Source organism: Sebastes fasciatus, chromosome 3, assembly GCF_043250625.1.
Source record: "Sebastes fasciatus isolate fSebFas1 chromosome 3, fSebFas1.pri, whole genome shotgun sequence".
Taxonomy (NCBI): domain Eukaryota; kingdom Metazoa; phylum Chordata; class Actinopteri; order Perciformes; family Sebastidae; genus Sebastes; species Sebastes fasciatus.
The window spans coordinates 13247515-13264066 of record NC_133797.1 but is presented as its reverse complement, the minus strand read 5'-3'; the positions used below and the strand labels follow the sequence as shown (position 1 = coordinate 13264066).

General features: G+C 43.0%; 1 protein-coding gene and 1 long non-coding RNA gene across 3 annotated transcripts in view; one reads left to right on the top strand and one right to left on the bottom strand.

The window, feature by feature from the left end:
* The window catches only part of LOC141764130 (uncharacterized), an 89311-nt gene that overhangs the window by 14046 nt on the left and 58713 nt on the right, over window positions 1-16552 (top strand). The gene's annotated exons all lie outside the window — the stretch shown is intronic.
* Window positions 5403-16552, bottom strand: part of LOC141764111 (B-cell lymphoma/leukemia 11A-like) — a 145034-nt gene continuing 133884 nt past the window's right edge. The window contains exon 4 of the transcript XR_012593220.1: window positions 5403-5437. The gene's annotated coding sequence lies outside the window, so the exon portion shown is untranslated. The remainder of the gene's footprint in view (window positions 5438-16552) is intronic.

The window sequence follows — 16552 nt, the reverse complement described above, 5'->3', positions numbered from 1 at the left end:
CTTCTCATTTGCCATTGACCTAGAGGACCAGACTTGTCCACTGAACCCCCTGCCACAGGGACATAGGGGGGGGGGGGGAGTTGGATTGCTGGAGAGTTTAGCGGTTAGCAAAAGGTTACAGCATGCGTGTGTTCACGTGTGTGCACGTGTATAAATCCATATTCTGAGGCACTGTAAAATGAAATGTCAACACACCTCTTCAACTGCAGTGTATAAAACATGCAGAGGACGAGATGAATAGGGTTCAGGAATGAGGGAGTAGAGGGGAGAAGCGAGGAGGAGAGGAGCAGAGAGGACGTAGGAGGCACTCGGGGTCACGGGGGTTGAGGTGATAAGTCGCCTGCTGGGGAATTAATAGGGAGCAGATGGCGCTACCTTTACTTAATGCAGGGGTGTGGATACGAGGGGAGAGATTTATCAGTCTGTATGAGAGCGGAGTCTGCCGATGGCTGGCGGGCCGACTCCCCCACCTGAGGAGGATTTAGCACATTCCTGCCTCACTGTGAACCGGGAGGTGTCTGTGGAACGGCAGAAGATCGCTGTCAGAGACGGGGATTTAAAATAGTGAAATGTGTTTTTTTGTTTTTTTTCTTGCATGATGAAATGAGCTGAGAGTGCCTGAAGGTGAAGAGGTTTTCCGTTGTCACTTTGAATACCCAAGGTTCTCTCTTAATGAAAGTACATGAACACCGTTTTTCAGTAAAATGATGCTTATAAAGTGCACATGGTTACCAATTTCAATCCAGTTTTACATCTCTTATGTTATTTTTCTCTTTCTATCATTTCACTTGCCTAAAGTCAGGTTATCTCTGTCTGATATTGATAATTAAACTCTTCCATCCTTCTGAGGGAATCGACTCAAAGTAGTTTCGACAGGATTTCGCAGGTACAATGTGGTGTAAATAATCCGCTCTAACCTCGAAATGCCACCTTCAGAGGAACACAATGTAACTACTACTGCAATATTCAAAGTTAAAATGAAGGCTGTCAATTGATTAAGATATTTAATCGTGAATAATCGCATGATTGTCTATAGTTAAATGCGATTAATCGCAAATTAATCAAATTTTTTATGTGTGCAAAATATACCTTCAAGGGAGATTTAGTATTAAATACTCACTTGCTTTATGCAAATGTATGTTTAATGAATTATTGGAAATCAATAAACAACACAAAGCAATGACAGATATTGTCCAGAAACCCTCACAGGTACTGCATTTAGCATAGAAATATGCTCAAATCATAACATGGCAAACTGCAGCCCAACAGGCAACAACAGCTGTCAGTGTGTCAGTGTGCTGACTTGACTATGACTTGCCCCAAACTGCATGTGATTATCATAAAGTGGGCATGTCTGTAAAGGGGAGACTCGTGGGTACCCATAGAACCCATTTTCATTCACATATCCCTTTGAAAATTGCCATGACAGTTTTTCTTCGCCAAAATTTAGCATCTACCAATGGATTCCTTCGATTTTCTAGTTTCATATGATGCCAGTATCTTCACTCGAGCTTTAAAACTGAGCCCACTACGATCTCTGAAAAATCAATTGTGTTAATGCGTTATAGAAATTAGTGGAGTTAAAACAAAATTTGCTTTAACTTGTGTTAACTTTGACAGCCCTAGTTAAAACGCTGTTGTTGTGAGGATTTTTCAGTTTTATCCCCTTAGTCCATATCTGACCAGAAAATGATTTGTTTGATTAAAATAGTAACATTTTACCCAACTTAAAACAGCCATTTTTGGGCATAAGAAGCTGTATTTTGTGACCCCGTACGACTGACTGTAATGTCTTCCTCAACTTGTCCCAGTTATTTCTATGGATACAGCAAAGGAACCAGCGGGAGCTGAGTGGGCCTATCACTCTTATCACTTTAGTGATAATGGTCGTCGCATAAAAGATGACCCAGTGAACTCCACAAATGCCAGAGTGGCCCAATTAGCCACTATGCATTTCATACAATTTGCAAAGGGCAAGTGTTCCCAAGCTGTAATTATGTACTCACATTGCCCACCTTGGGTGACCTGCCAACCAGTCTTGACGTCCATCCGTTGTAGAGGTCGCCATGACAGCGTTGGCAAAAACACAGAGGAAAGAAATGAGCTTCGGGGTCTATCATTGTGTCTGTAATTGGTCAAGTTGCGCTTGTTACCTAGTAGCGAATACATAATGGATAGTGCTGATTGCACTGCGAGATGGATGGGGAAATGTCACTGTGGGGGATGGATGAGTGGGACGCTGTTGGTTATGTGTAACAGTACGGCCTCTATCATCTGCATCGATTAGTGATGAAATAGAACAAAATGTAATTTTATGATTACTGGAAGAATATGAATGCCTTTTAATTTGCTCCTGGATGCAAGGATCCGCTCTGACCCGGACCATTATGCTGACCACCCTTCATCTTAAAGATGGTGAGCCTACAACATAAATGCAGTTCAGAGTCGCCCCACTGCCACATACTCCCAAACAAGCTTGGAGTTTGCCTGGCCAGAGGCTACTAGCAACATGGCTCCGAGGGTCACTGAGGCTCACAAACCCCTCTGCTATGACAAAGCGGTAAGTTTAGGTGGGAACGATATGCTCCTAAGACAGAAGAACTGTAAATTTAGAAAGTTCAATGAAATTTTGCTCAGGAATTTGAACTACCTTAAAAAACAACCTTCCTTTTAAAGGAGTAATTCAACATTTTTGGAAATGTGTTAGGACTGTAAACAGAGGGGAAATAGCTAGGCTTTGAACAGAGGTTTAAAAATATGCCTATTTACACCTCTAAAGTTCTCTAATTAATTCGATTAGATTGTGGGAGATTTGTGGAACCCGGCCAAGAAATCGTTCCAGCACATAACTCCCCGTAAAACCACATGCCGTTTTTTACATTTCAGTTTCTTGTACAGATTAAACCATAGACTGTATATCACGCCGATGTATGTTCAAGTGTTCATTTTCCACTCAAGTTTAGTTTTAATTACTTTTTCGATGCTATAAAAACGTGTGAGACGTCATGATTGACAGCTGGGATTTAGTTGAGCTGCTCTGAGTGCAGTAGTCATGGCTCCGGAGGCTCTGAAAATGTACGAGAGAGGAGATGTAACTTTAACTTTCCGTAACAGTCTGTGTAGTAGAATGTGTCAATTTGGTCCTAAATGTAGTTATAGAGATATTACGGTTAATTGTTGTGTCTTTCTAGCCAAACGGTTACCGTGGTGCTAACGTAGCAGCTAGGTAGCTCACGCTAGCGAGATGTGGCCGTGCTCGGCTTGTGATTGGCTTGGGCTGGTGTGTGGGCGGGACCTCGATACCGTGGCTCTGGCCCCCCCCGATACAATACATGGATTAAGCAAACAAGATATAATGTTTTAATTAGTGAGTTTTAGCGGCGCCTCTACTGCTGGGTCCATTTTGCTACCTTTGGACACAGCCATGCTAGCTGTTTCTCCCTGCGTCCAGTCTTTACGTGAAGCCAAGCCAACTGGCTGCTGACAGTAGCTTCATATTTAGCGTAAAGACGTGACCGTAATCTCAATCTTCTCATCTCTCGGCAAGAAATCAAATATATTTCCCCAAAATGTTTGAACTGTTCCTTTAATGACCACTTACAACCACTGACCAAACGTCACTGTGGAATCATGTGGGATCACTTATCAAGAGACATCATTGCAGTAGAAGCTGTAACACATTATTTTGTATTATTTTAAGGGAAATGGTCCTTTTAAAAAGTGACAGTCCATTATTATAAACAGTACCTTCGACAATTCAGTGAGATGACCTGTCTTAGCCTATCCCAGGTTCTCCTGGTGCCGAGGTCCAGCAGTGTTCAGGAGATGCTGCTGTGAGGCAGGCCCTCCCTAATGTCTCCATTGCCTGCACCTGACCCCGCTAGCCAGCAGTGGCCAAATTTAGTTTGGAAACGTGCCACCATGGGAGAGCCGACAGACCCATTAATCAGCAGGAGTCTCCCCCCTACTCATCCTGCAGGTCAGAGAAGGAGCAGCACACACACACACACACACACACACACACACACACACATATATAAAGATACACACACCTTCATGTGCAAACACAACGTACAATAACGCACGACGCAGGGACTAAACAAATGATCGCTGAAACTTTAAAAGAACTCTGACAGCAACCCGTTCTCCTTCCCTTTTCCACTACCTATCCTAAATCCTCCATCACCTCCTTTACACACACACACATACACACGCAGACACACACCTGGTCAAGGCCCTCCATCACTCCCAGTCTGATCCGGGCTCATATCCTAGCTCTCTCGGTCTGAGCCAGGTTTTTCCAACAGCCTGGGGCTCCGGTCGTAGGGGTTATCCACACAGCGCTACGCCTGGCTCACACACGCGCACACACAGGACCAACACACACAAACATACACAGTGCACAAACACTCGTCGTGACCCTTAGGAACACAATCACTCAGACACAGAGACCATCTGCAAAATAGGATGGATTGATGTGTTGGATCTGAGCCGGAGAATCCAGTTTTTGGAAGACCTGGATGAATGTGAAGTGGAAAAAAACCGACTTTGAATCCAAAGCCAGGTTGACTGTGACGTTTATTATCATGTCTGAGATGAACTCAAAGTGCTCGGGCCTTTGGGGATACGCAGAGAAATCAGTAAAGATGTCCAACTTTGTCTGCAGAGTTCCTTACATCACCTGTTTTTCGGAGAGTGAAACTGCGGCAGCGTGTTTGAAGCAGCCGCTAATTGACTTGTAATCAGTGTTTACTATCTCGCAATTAACACTCAGAGACAATGAGATCGGGAGGATGTGGCACCAGCAGACGGCATTTATTGGGCAATATCCCCGAGGTGCGGGACGATGCCAGAAAAGTAACCGGAGAGAATGCGTCTGATAACTGGTACGCATTTATATGCAGTGTCACTGGTGCACTTATCCTTTCTAATGTGAAACTCTGCGGGGAGATGAATGGTGGGATTGGGTTAGATTAATGAAGGTTACCAAAGTCCCCAGATGTTTCTGTGGTAATTAGAGGCCTTTGTTTATCAGGAAAACAAGTCACATCAAGAGCAAAGCATTCATTATAATTTTTCATAATCTTAATAATTCAAGTGTAGCTGCTTCATTTTGTTCCCAATTTATCATGCTAATGTTATGAATAAATCTACATAATTTCAACGCTGCCTGTTGGATCGGTAAGCAACAGACTTTGATGGAGCAAAAATATCGAATTTGTGCTTTACGTCTATTGATGTGGGATATGAACACCACATCAATAGGTCAAAGTTTGCTGAGTGGTAACATAATGTAACAACTAGGGCTGTCGAAGTTAACGTGATAATAATACTTTAATGCAAATTTGTCTAAACGCCACTTATTTCTTTAACACATTAATGCAATTTGCGATTTTGAGGATGTAGCGGGCTCAGTTTTAAAGCTAGAGTGAAGATACTGGTATCATATGAAACTAGAAATCCATTGGTACCAACTGTCATACTAACTTGTCATGAAGGAGGCTAAATAACGCTCCAAATTTACACAAAATTTTGGCAAGTAAAAACTGTCATGGCCATTTTCAAAGTTGTCCCTTGACCTCTGACCTCAAGATATGTGATGGAAATGGGTTCTATGGGTACCCACGAGTCTCCCCTTTACAGACATGCCCACTTTATGATAATCACATGCAGTTTGGGGCAAGTCATAGTCAAGTCAGCACACTGACACACTGACAGCTGTTGTTGCCTGTTAGGCTTCTTGAGTTTGCCATGTTATGATCTGAGCATATCTTTTATGCTAAATGCAGTACCTGTGAGGGTTTATGGACAATATTTTTCATTGTTTTGTGTTGTTAATTGATTTCCAATAATAAATATATACATATATTTGCACAAGGCATATTTGCCCACTTCCATGTTGATAAGAGTATTAAATACTTGACAAACATCCATTTAATGTACATTTTGAACAGATAAAAAATGTGCGATTCATTTGTGATTCATTATTTTAATTGATTGACAGCCTTATTAACAACCATTCAAAAAGTGCATTGTTTTATAGCTTTGCCGTCATGCAAATATATTAATAATTCGCTTTTCTCAGCATCCATTCTTGGAACTATTCAGGGATCGTTTCTTTCCTGGTAATTAATCTGCCCGTATCGCAGGCGGGACGTTCAAAGCAGCATTTTAATGTCCACTTGACTGATATTATCACGTTACTAAATTGTTTGCCACCAAATAGCTTCATCCTCACGGAACACTTGGGACCATTGAGAGCTCAGAAGCAGCTGTTTAATTTCAGCCAAAATGATTTAGTTAAAGGTGGATAGCCATTCTGATTTCCACAAGGTCACTTTGGTACAGTTTGTTGTCGGTGTGGGGGCTTGCGGGTTTAGCCGGACACTGCTGGCTGCAATTTTGTCTCGCCCCAATTGCCTTGTCAGAAATCAATCGGAGATCACAACGTGGTTTTGCAGCGGGAGGTCAGTCCTCGCTACAGCGTAAATATTTCATCCCGGACTCACGTCAAGGGGCTTTTAAAGATGTGTGCTGGACCATGCTCCCCTTTTGCTGCCCTCTGAAAGTGACAGGGCTCGCGTTTTAGCCCACTTCCAGGACCAGGTTAAATCAATTAAAATCTATTATTCATATGACAGTGCAGTGACCTCACTGAAAGCCCCTGTAATTTCAGAATAGAAAGGAGAAAAGGAACTGGCAGTGAACTTTGGCTTCTCAAGTTTTCAAGAGAATACAGGGAACAATTGACCTTGTTTTAAAAGACAGGCCTTGAAAATAGAAATGACTGCTTGAAACATGGTGTGTTTCCCCCCCAAGATGCTATTAGCCTTAATATGGGAGATAAATGAATGCAGAGGTGTATGGCGAGGGTTTATGTGATCTGGACCTCGTGTGCATGTGCTGCAGTCGTCCCGTGCTTATTTGCAAGAAAATTGGCTCCACATTTTGGATTGCAGATAAATACAGTCTCTCTTAGACTGGAACATATCATCTTTACCACCATGCTTAAAAATCACCCCCACAAGGTCACTCGTAAGAGCTGTAGTTGTGCTCTCAAGGCAAGCATGGCAAGCCTTCACCTATTGTTCGTCAAAGTGCAACTCTATTCTTCTCATTGTGAGGAAGATTCTCAGTGGTATAGCCACCAAAGACGGCAGCAGGCTGTTTGGTCGGATAATAAGCAGAGAGGAGTCAGAAGGAGAGAAGTCATTAAGACCTGCTCACATATAATCATCCCGACGCTATCACCATCACCATCTCCTTCTCCATCTCTCTATCTCTATTTCTTTTTTCTCTCCCTTTCGGTCTCCTTCTCCCTCTCAGATGAAAGGGTCTTCTCAGGCTGCCTGGCGAATGAAAATGATGGAGGCTGATAAAAAAGAAAGAAGGGAAAAAGATGAAAAGTGGTTTTGAAGTGGTTTGCCACATTAGTTGGCTTCCCCCTACCGACCTTTCAATTTAAGCAAACAATACGTTGACTCGGAGACGTGCCAAGCTTGGGTATTCATGGAGGCGAGAGTGCAGCTCACAGAAAATTGGTAGAAATTAGATGGGTGTACAGAAGGAGCGATACATGGATGGATGGATGGATAGATAGATGGATGGATAGATTGATGGATGAAGTCCTGGCTGAAGTCCTACCTTTTTTTCCGTAACGTGGTGATGTCACCAAGTAACACATTTGCATAATACATCAGATCAGCAATACGTCATTCAAAGTAGCCTCGCATGACCACGCACTCATTTGGTGGAAAACAATCCCGTGTCCCTCATAGACAGTAACAGCGTAAACAGAAGAAGTTGAAACATGTCTCCACACTTCTACTTTAAACAAACCGGTAATAGTAATAACACTATACTCAAGAGTTGCTGTGCAGTTGGTTGCACCAACAATAAATCCTAAAAAAAATATAATAGAGGGGCTTTATGGCTCCAAGCTATAGACCAGACTAGAGTGAGAGGCTGCTGCAGTAATACATTACATCATACATTAACATTATAGCAGCATCAGACTGTCGTCTACAGCTAAATCTCAGCCTGTAGATCAAACAGTTGGTTATTAACATATTGGTTATTTACAGACACTTAGCCTAACATGATTCAATCAAATATGTATAGAAATCTGGATAAGCAATATCCGGCCAGCGTATTGGACGGGATAAGACTGAAGGGACATGACGGCGACCAACCTTAATTTATTAAGGTATCGCGAACGCTCAGGTTCAGATCGCAAAAGATCTCAAAATAATTATTAGACATGTGTATAAAACAAATGTTTTTATAACAAGAGATGAATGCATATGAATTTGTCAAAATTCAAACATATGTCAAATTGCATTGACATCTATGGGATTTTCGGGTTTCTTTGCCCCAAAAGGGGACGTGGCCTTGAGTTTTTGCGAGGTACCTGTATGCGCCGGTCTAATGTATACCATAGCGGCTAATTTGGCACGCCCTCAAACAAAGCTAGTTAGAGCGGAGCTGGAGCAGAGTCCGAAGGGTTTGGTTCGGGGGGCAGGAGCTCAAACAGAGCGTTTCAGCCAGAGGGCGAAAAGAGGTGCAGCAGCACAGCCAGTATGAGAAAAATCAAGCGTTTTTTGAACTTTAAAGCATATAAACATGTTCCAGTAGAAACCCAAAATACAAGTATGAAGCTGAAAAAAAGCACAATAGGTCCTCTTTAAAAAATGTGAACTGACAGCAGCCACTATGTGCATATTGAGCTCTGAGACAGCCGCAGATTCAAGTCAAGGTCCTTCTCTTCACTCACAAAGCCTTTCATGACCAGGCTCTCTCCTCCCTCACCAACCTTCTCCGCCGCCGCTGCACTCCCTCTTTTGACGTTAACCTCCTGTCTGCATCATCCAGCACAAAGCACCGAGAGTGCGCCAATCTGTCTATGAAACTACTCCAATGCTCACCTTTTGAGAACTGCTTTATGTTTGATTTAATGTACTGTGCTACTGTACTTTGTGGATTTTTAGTTCTCAGGATCTTTTTAACTTGTCGTGTAGAGCCGTGGTTCCCAACCTGGGGTCTAGGACCCCCTATAGGGGGGCGCCAAAGATCACAGAGGGTGCACCAGGATTTGTCTGCTCTGAGGTTGTCAAAATTAGATTTACTCATGTATGACTAAAATCATAATAACACACTTTATACAAAAGTATTTTTTTAGCTGAATCCAACGAAATATTCTGCTTCAATACATATTTGTTGGCATTTAGCCTTTCAAAAATAAAATTTTTACTGCGGTAAAAAAACTATTTGCTCTCCCGCTTGTCGCTTAACGGGGCAGCAATCTAACAACACCATAAATTAAATTTTTTAACCACAATAACAAAAACTCTATTTGGGCTCTAACACTAATATAGTAAATGAAGTCTTAACAAAAAAGAAGATCATATTATGTGTTTGCGTTCACTTGGCAAATCCGTCAATACGTCATCACTTTATTTATGTTGACAAAACTCACAAATTATATTCATTAAAGAAAATTGATTTATTCGAAAAAAGACTAAATCATACACTGAATCACTATATTAAAACTGAGGATTTTGATTGAGGATTTAATTTTTACGGTGATGACGTGGGGAGGCTCAGCTTTTCTTAGATATACAAGTAGGGGGGGCTTCAAGGAAAACAGGTTGGAAACCACTGGTGTAAAGCATCCTTGAGTCTCTTGAAAAGCGCTCTATAAATGAAATGTAAATAAATAAAAAAATGCATCATTGTCTGTATGCAGGCATGTACTGCACCTTTAAATACATGCCTTGTTTACAAGAAGGTGCCTCGTTCCCCTCCGGGGCAGCATCAGTAGGCGACTGCTGTAAATGGACTCTCGCTATCGTTTAAGATGGCGTAACGCATCAACCAATCACATTATCCTCTTCCCCCTCATACCCTCTGGCCTCAGCTGGTACCATGGCATTATCAGAGGAGCAAAGCAGCCATTTATACAAACATACTGTATACGCACACACACACACACACACACGTGCACCACCTCCCTCTTATGGCTTCAGGGCCATTCCAGGAATGTCAGAGATGGTTTCACCCTTTGTATCTCTCCTCTTTTCACCAACGCTGAATGATGGTGGCCTGCATGGTTTGAGATTGTCATGGCCCAGAAACCCATTCTGAGTGACTGAAATGTAATAAGGCCATCTAGCCTCTGAGGGTAGAATATGAAGCCGGGTGCAAAATGGTGGTAAAATAGGTTGATGGCTGGTACTGCCAAGATTTTTAAATTGGTATAAACAAGCTGAAAAATACGGCGATAGAATGTAAAAAACGTGAGCGATGAAGACGCTGTATGCTGGACTGGAAAGTCAGATTCATTTAATTTCTAGTAGTAACCTAGTATTGCTTGGCTTGCTCTACTTAAAAGGTACTATCCACTTACTCCAGAAGAGTAAGCATACTGTTTCTATCTAATTGACACTAAGCTCATGGCTTTTACCATGTCAACACTGGATTACCGCTGCCTTTGAGCCCGTGGAGTGGTTGACTTGGCCCACATTCAGGCCTTGTTTTCCTTTCCACTCTGTCGTCCGCTGCTCGCACACATGCAGTCGGACACGCTTGCACGCTCATAGCGCCACATGTGCACACACACACGGAAGCACTCTCTCCATCTCTCTCTCTCTCCGTGTCTCTCTTGCAATCCCCGTCTCTCTCCCTCTTTTCCCTCTCACACACACACATGTTCCAGCATTAGACGAGTGTTCCAAGGCCAATTTCGCCGCCGCTGAAAGTCCCTCTCTCCCAGAAGCCCCTTTGGTTCAGAGGCTAGACCGGCTATGCGATTGGCCGGTCAGAGGCTAGTCTAGTTGGTGATTGGCCAGCAAAGGCCCCTGGTGCACGGTGACAGTAATTAGCACACGCCAACCATTAACAAACACAGATTAGGCATGAACCCGCCGTGGCGTGCTGCCATCGCCGCCGTGTGTGTGGATGTGTGTGCGCGTGAAGAGCGGTATTCCCCCGCGAGTGTCTGAGTAGGTCTCATTTTTACGCTTTGTGTTTGGCTGTGTTCAAGACTTGGCACGTGCGAGTGTGTTTGTTGCTGGTGCTCGCATATGTGTATGCATTCTTTTTCTGCCCGTGCATCCATCCAACCTGTCTGTATTCGCGAGTGTGTCAGTGTGTGTGTGTCAGTGTGCATGTTTGTGTGTGTGTGTTTGTGCTCAGCCTCATTTCCTCTGTGCCTGCTGGTCAATTTTGGCATTTGGAGAGAAAGATGCTGTGCATTCCCCACGGCTCCTCCGCTCCTAGCGCTGAATTAGAGATGGCGCTATGATATGTGGAAATGATTTTTTAAACGCCACCAATCTCTGTTTCCCTCCCTCTCTTCCTTTCTCTCTTTCTCAGCCCCCCACCCCCACTCCTGGGCTGGTGAATCCGCCCTGCTGTGTGCGCTTAATGAAAGATAAGAGGAGTCCTCCACCACTGACACTGAGCCACGGACCCCTCAGAGGACTGCGCTAATCTGCTTGGCCCCTAATGGGGGCCACTTTGTGTCTGCCGAGGATCATTTCATATCAAACAAATTGTGTCCTGTGAAACCCATTACATTTTGGGCCCTTTGGAGATGCTTCGCCCTTAGCTGACACATAGAGGACATCTTCGGCCCGACTTTTGATGCCGTAAATATTTCTTCAGATGGTCTTACATTGGGTGTCTCTTTTTTTTCTATTCAAAGATGGGCTTTGTGCGTCTTTAAAACCTGTCCGCTCTTTTCATTAAACAGAGATCGGGAGGGTGGGGGTTCAGAACGATGAATGAGAGAGAGCCAGCGAGAAGAAAAAAAGAGAGGGATAAGAATGTGTGAAACGGAGGATGGAGGGATAACAGAGGGAGCGATGAAGGGTTAATGAACTCGGACTCTCATTTTACATGTATTCAGTTTCGTAATTTTCTCTCCGCATGCGGTCTCGCAGCATATGCCGTCGACATCAGGAAATTCACATAATGTTTGACACGTGTTTAGAAATGTCTTTATTGACGCGTGATGACGGCCTTGTGATTATGATATGAAAAGGCGCCGGTGACGCAGGGCTCAGAAATCACGCGTTTCCAAAGGCTCGGCGCCGAATGCGAGTTGTTTATTTAAGGTAGAAAATATGGTTAAAGGTGGTGTAAAATAGCCAACGTGAGGAAGGCGTGAAAACACCATCACAGACAACATGTCCCTGATACATCTCCACTCACCCTGCAAGGCACAACTGCCACGGTAAGCAGCAGCAGCTGCAACACATGTATAGTAAATTTCTATTTGTATTGACAATAGTGTAATCTGCTGGGACAGTGTCACCCCTCGTGCAGGTCATCACTCTTAATGTTTACGTTATGTGTCTGCCCATATGCATGTGTGTGTGTGTGTGTGTTTCTGTGCACATTGTCCAGTGTGTGTTTTTTATGCGTGCTTGTGTCTGTATGTGTATGCAGGGGAGAAAACAGGGAGGAGGGGGTGGGGGGAGAAGAAAATGATCCGGGGCCGATACATATGAAACAGGAGGGCTCATACATAAACATAGCTCCAAGGCCCCGGGGCCAGGCAATCTACGAGGCAAATTGCTCACCAGTCAGCCATGGAGGCCGCGCTGTTTACTATGCATGAGGTCTTGTGACATGCTTTAAAGCCGCCCCTAAAACAGGATGACTGGGCCAGTGGTAGCGAGGAGTTGCCTTTTTCTATTGCTGGGGTATTCTTTCCTGTGAAAAATATGTAGTGGGTGGAGAACGGATCATCGTTTTACTCTGCGGAGCTGTTGTGTGGTGGCACAGTAGATGCTGCATGAAAGGCGGAATATGTGAGTTAGGGTATGACCGCCTGTCTGTGTGTCCGAGTGTGACAGACAGTGTGTTTATTTGTGTATATGGAGGGATTTCAATGCTGTTTTATTTGGGGGCATTACTGATTATTGTAAAGACAGACAGGAAATGTCGGGAAGAGAGAGAAGACATGCAAACGTCCCTGGCCAGAATTGAACGGGGGATGTTGCAGTTGCATGGTATGCATCTTAACCATCAGGTCATCATATTCAGTGCCGTTGTTTGTGATGGACAACTTGGAATACCTAATGCAAAGATACAATATCTTTGAGAGTCAATGGTCAGGTTTCCAAATGAAACACAAATTTGAACCACAATTTTCACAAAATCTGCAAAAGAAAATGTGAAGGAACGTGCGTTTCCACCCACTACTGTTGTGCGAATATTAGCAGTTGAGCACATCAAGATAGACAGCGGATGCTGCGATAATTCTCCAGTCGGGGGCAGAAGAAGAGGACACAACGTGATAATTAAAGAGGACCTATTATGCTTATTTTCAGGTGCATACTTGAACATGTTTACATGCTTTAATGTTCTAAAACGTTTTTTTTCTTTCTAATACCGGCTGTGCTACAGCACTTTTTTTCTCACCTTCTGTCTGAAACGCTCTGTTTGAGCTCCTGCCCCCCCCCCCCTCAAAAAAATGCTTTGCTCCACTCTGATTGGTCAGATGGCCCACTGTTATGATTGGTCATCCGAACCAAACTCTTTGGACTCTACTCCAGCTCCGCTCCAACTAGCTTTGGCGGCTAGGCAGGTGTCATGCAAATGTGTTACTTGGTGACATCACCACGTTGCGGAAGAAAAGGCGGGACTTCAGGAGCAGTGTTTCTGTGGAGAGAGAGTAACTCCCTTTGGCCTGGACCTTGGGATTTGTAACTGTGCAGACCTTTTACATTCACAAAAATCTATAGAACACACTAAAAGAAAGGGAAAAAGCACAACGAAAGAATAGGTCCCCTTTAAAAGAACGTGAGTCAAACTTCTAACGATTCATTCAAGGAACCTTTACAGTCTCCTTGTAAGCTTCACACAGATTTCATGCTTTTCTACACTGGAAGCTCAAGTGACAAATAAGTCACATGCTTCATATATATACGTAATGATTCATTCACTAAGTCTGTTTCCATTACACATTTTGTTTTTTATCATCCCACCAACTTCACCTCAGCCAAGCGTTAAAACATTATTGCGGTGTTTGGACTTTTCTTTGTGAATTTTAATTGCTCAAATTGAAAATGCCCACAAAAACAAGTGGATGGGAATGCACTTAATATGTGACATCCTTTCACTACGAGTGTTCTTCCAATTTTTTTGTCATGAGGTAATAGAAATCTGATAAAATAAATGGTTTCTTTTCGGGCTGTCAAAGTTAACGCGATAATAACGCATTAGCGGGCTCAGGTTTAAAGCTAGAGAAAAGATCCTGTCTTCCGATCATATGAAACTAGAAAAACCCAAGAAATTCATTGGTACCAACCATGTCATATTAGCTTATCGGAAGGAGGCTAAATAAGGCTCCAAACTTACACTAAATTTTGGGGGTAGGAAAATTGGCATGGCCGTATTCAAAGGGGTCCCTTGACCTCTGACCTCAAGATATATGAATGAAAATGGGTTCTTGGCTTGAGCTTATTTTTTTAAGGCTAAATGCAGTACCTGTGAGGGTTTCTGGACAATATTTGTAATTTTTTTGTGCTTTTAATTGATTTCCAATTATAAATATATACATACATTTGCATAAAGCAGCATATTTGCCCACTCCCATGTTCCCATTAAATACTTGACAAATCTCCCTTTAAGGTGCATTTTTAACTGATAAAAAAATATTAAATATTTTAATCGATTGACAGCCCTAGTTTCTTTCTAAAGAAGCAGTGCTCTATTTTGGGGAGCAAACAACCAAAAAAAAAACAACCCGAACAACAATATTCAGTATTTCAGAAAATCACACAGAAAATGTATCTCACATGTAAACACCAAACCATAGCATCATTTAGTTCCATGCAAGCAGTGATTTTGTGAGAATGATAGATGTTTTTGGAATGAAACTGAGGCTGAACTTTACACCCACCACTACACAGGACTGAATACAACTGAGCAGGAAGGAATAACATAGCCGAATGGGAAGAGATGTTAACATGTAAACAAGCCGGCGGGACCACAGCTGCTCCAGCCTGCATTTACCAGCCCGGTATCCCAGGGGGAGCCCTCCTCAATTCAATTTCAATCTGCTCGACCCCCAGGGTCCAAGTTCAAGTTCAAAGTCAGGCAGCCGTGGCACCAACAGCAGTATTGCCCACCCACGAGTCCCAGTCCAGAGTGGACTATTCCAACCATAGATGAGATCAGGACAAATCCAATACTAGATCTATTCAAATGTCTTCCCATGTGTGTGTGTGTGTGTGTGTGGAGGGGTAGGGGAGACTACTGTCACATTACAAACACCTTTGCTGCCTCTCTCTCTTTATATCTCTGTCTCTCTCTCAGGCTATAATTATGCTAATAGTATGTATATAGCTGTGGCCTTGGAGGCTTGGGGCGTATTGAAGGCTCCCAGGTCTTTCTCTCCTGTAACAGTATTAGGGTGCTATTGAAAAGCGGACGGCGGGTGAGAAGGGGGTGGGGGGGAGGGCAGGATAGAGAGATAGCGCGGGGTGGCAAATGGGACATGACCACCGTGCTCTCTGTCACGACGCCGCCCATTGTCTGGCCAAAGAAAAGGGCCTCCGCCGCCAGTGGGACAATAATAAAGGAGCAAGAATGGGCTGTGCATATTAAACAACACAACGGACCAACCTGCATGGGTACGATGAAGGGGGAAGAGGAGGGATACAGACAGAGAGAGGCGGGTGTAAAAGGAGTGGGAGGGAGTGGTAGAGAGAAAAGGGTGGATGGTGTGAAAAAAGGCATAAAAAGAGAGAGATAACTGTAAAAACAGAAATGTTGTTTTGTTTCTTTAAAGAGAGATGACACCTGCTAATGTCATAGGTCTACTTCAGCATACAATAGAGTCGTGACGCCACATTCAGGCTAACCTCTGTTCCGCTAGCTTCTGACTCCGTGCAGTCTGTGATGGAGAGTTTCTGTTCCTGGGTACACTTGACCCTCATGTGGGTCCTGGAGATCCTCTGCTCAAAAGACAGACACAACATGTTTTATTCCCTTGATTCTAAATTGCTTTTCCTCATTTATAAGAATTGCATTTAAACATGATTTTGAACTGAAGTCTGTTACAGACAATGACACTTCACCTCAGTTGTAAAACGGGCTTCAATTAATCCAAAGTTAATAGGATTGCATCGATACCGATACCGGATTGGATAGCGGGCCGATACTGTCTTAAATAACTGGATTGGATATCGGTGACAATGGGGCCGATATCCAATCCGAATTCAATTCTATGTTTATATACTATATACATTATATACTGTAATTTTAATTCCTGTTTAAGTTTTGACCAATTTCTTGCTGCATTAAAAATATTTACACTTGAATTGTAATTTCTGTTAATTTTTAAGATTTTTTACCAAGTTGCTGGTGTACGATTTATTATTTTAATAATAAATAACAATTCACTCAATTTAGATCTGTGTATTTATTTGTTACATTTTGTTTTACCAAGTTAGGAATGCAATGTTTAAGTCAAGCCTGGTGTTTTAAAAGAATGATCCTCTTAAAATAATACTCTTGTCAACATGGGAGTGGGCAAATA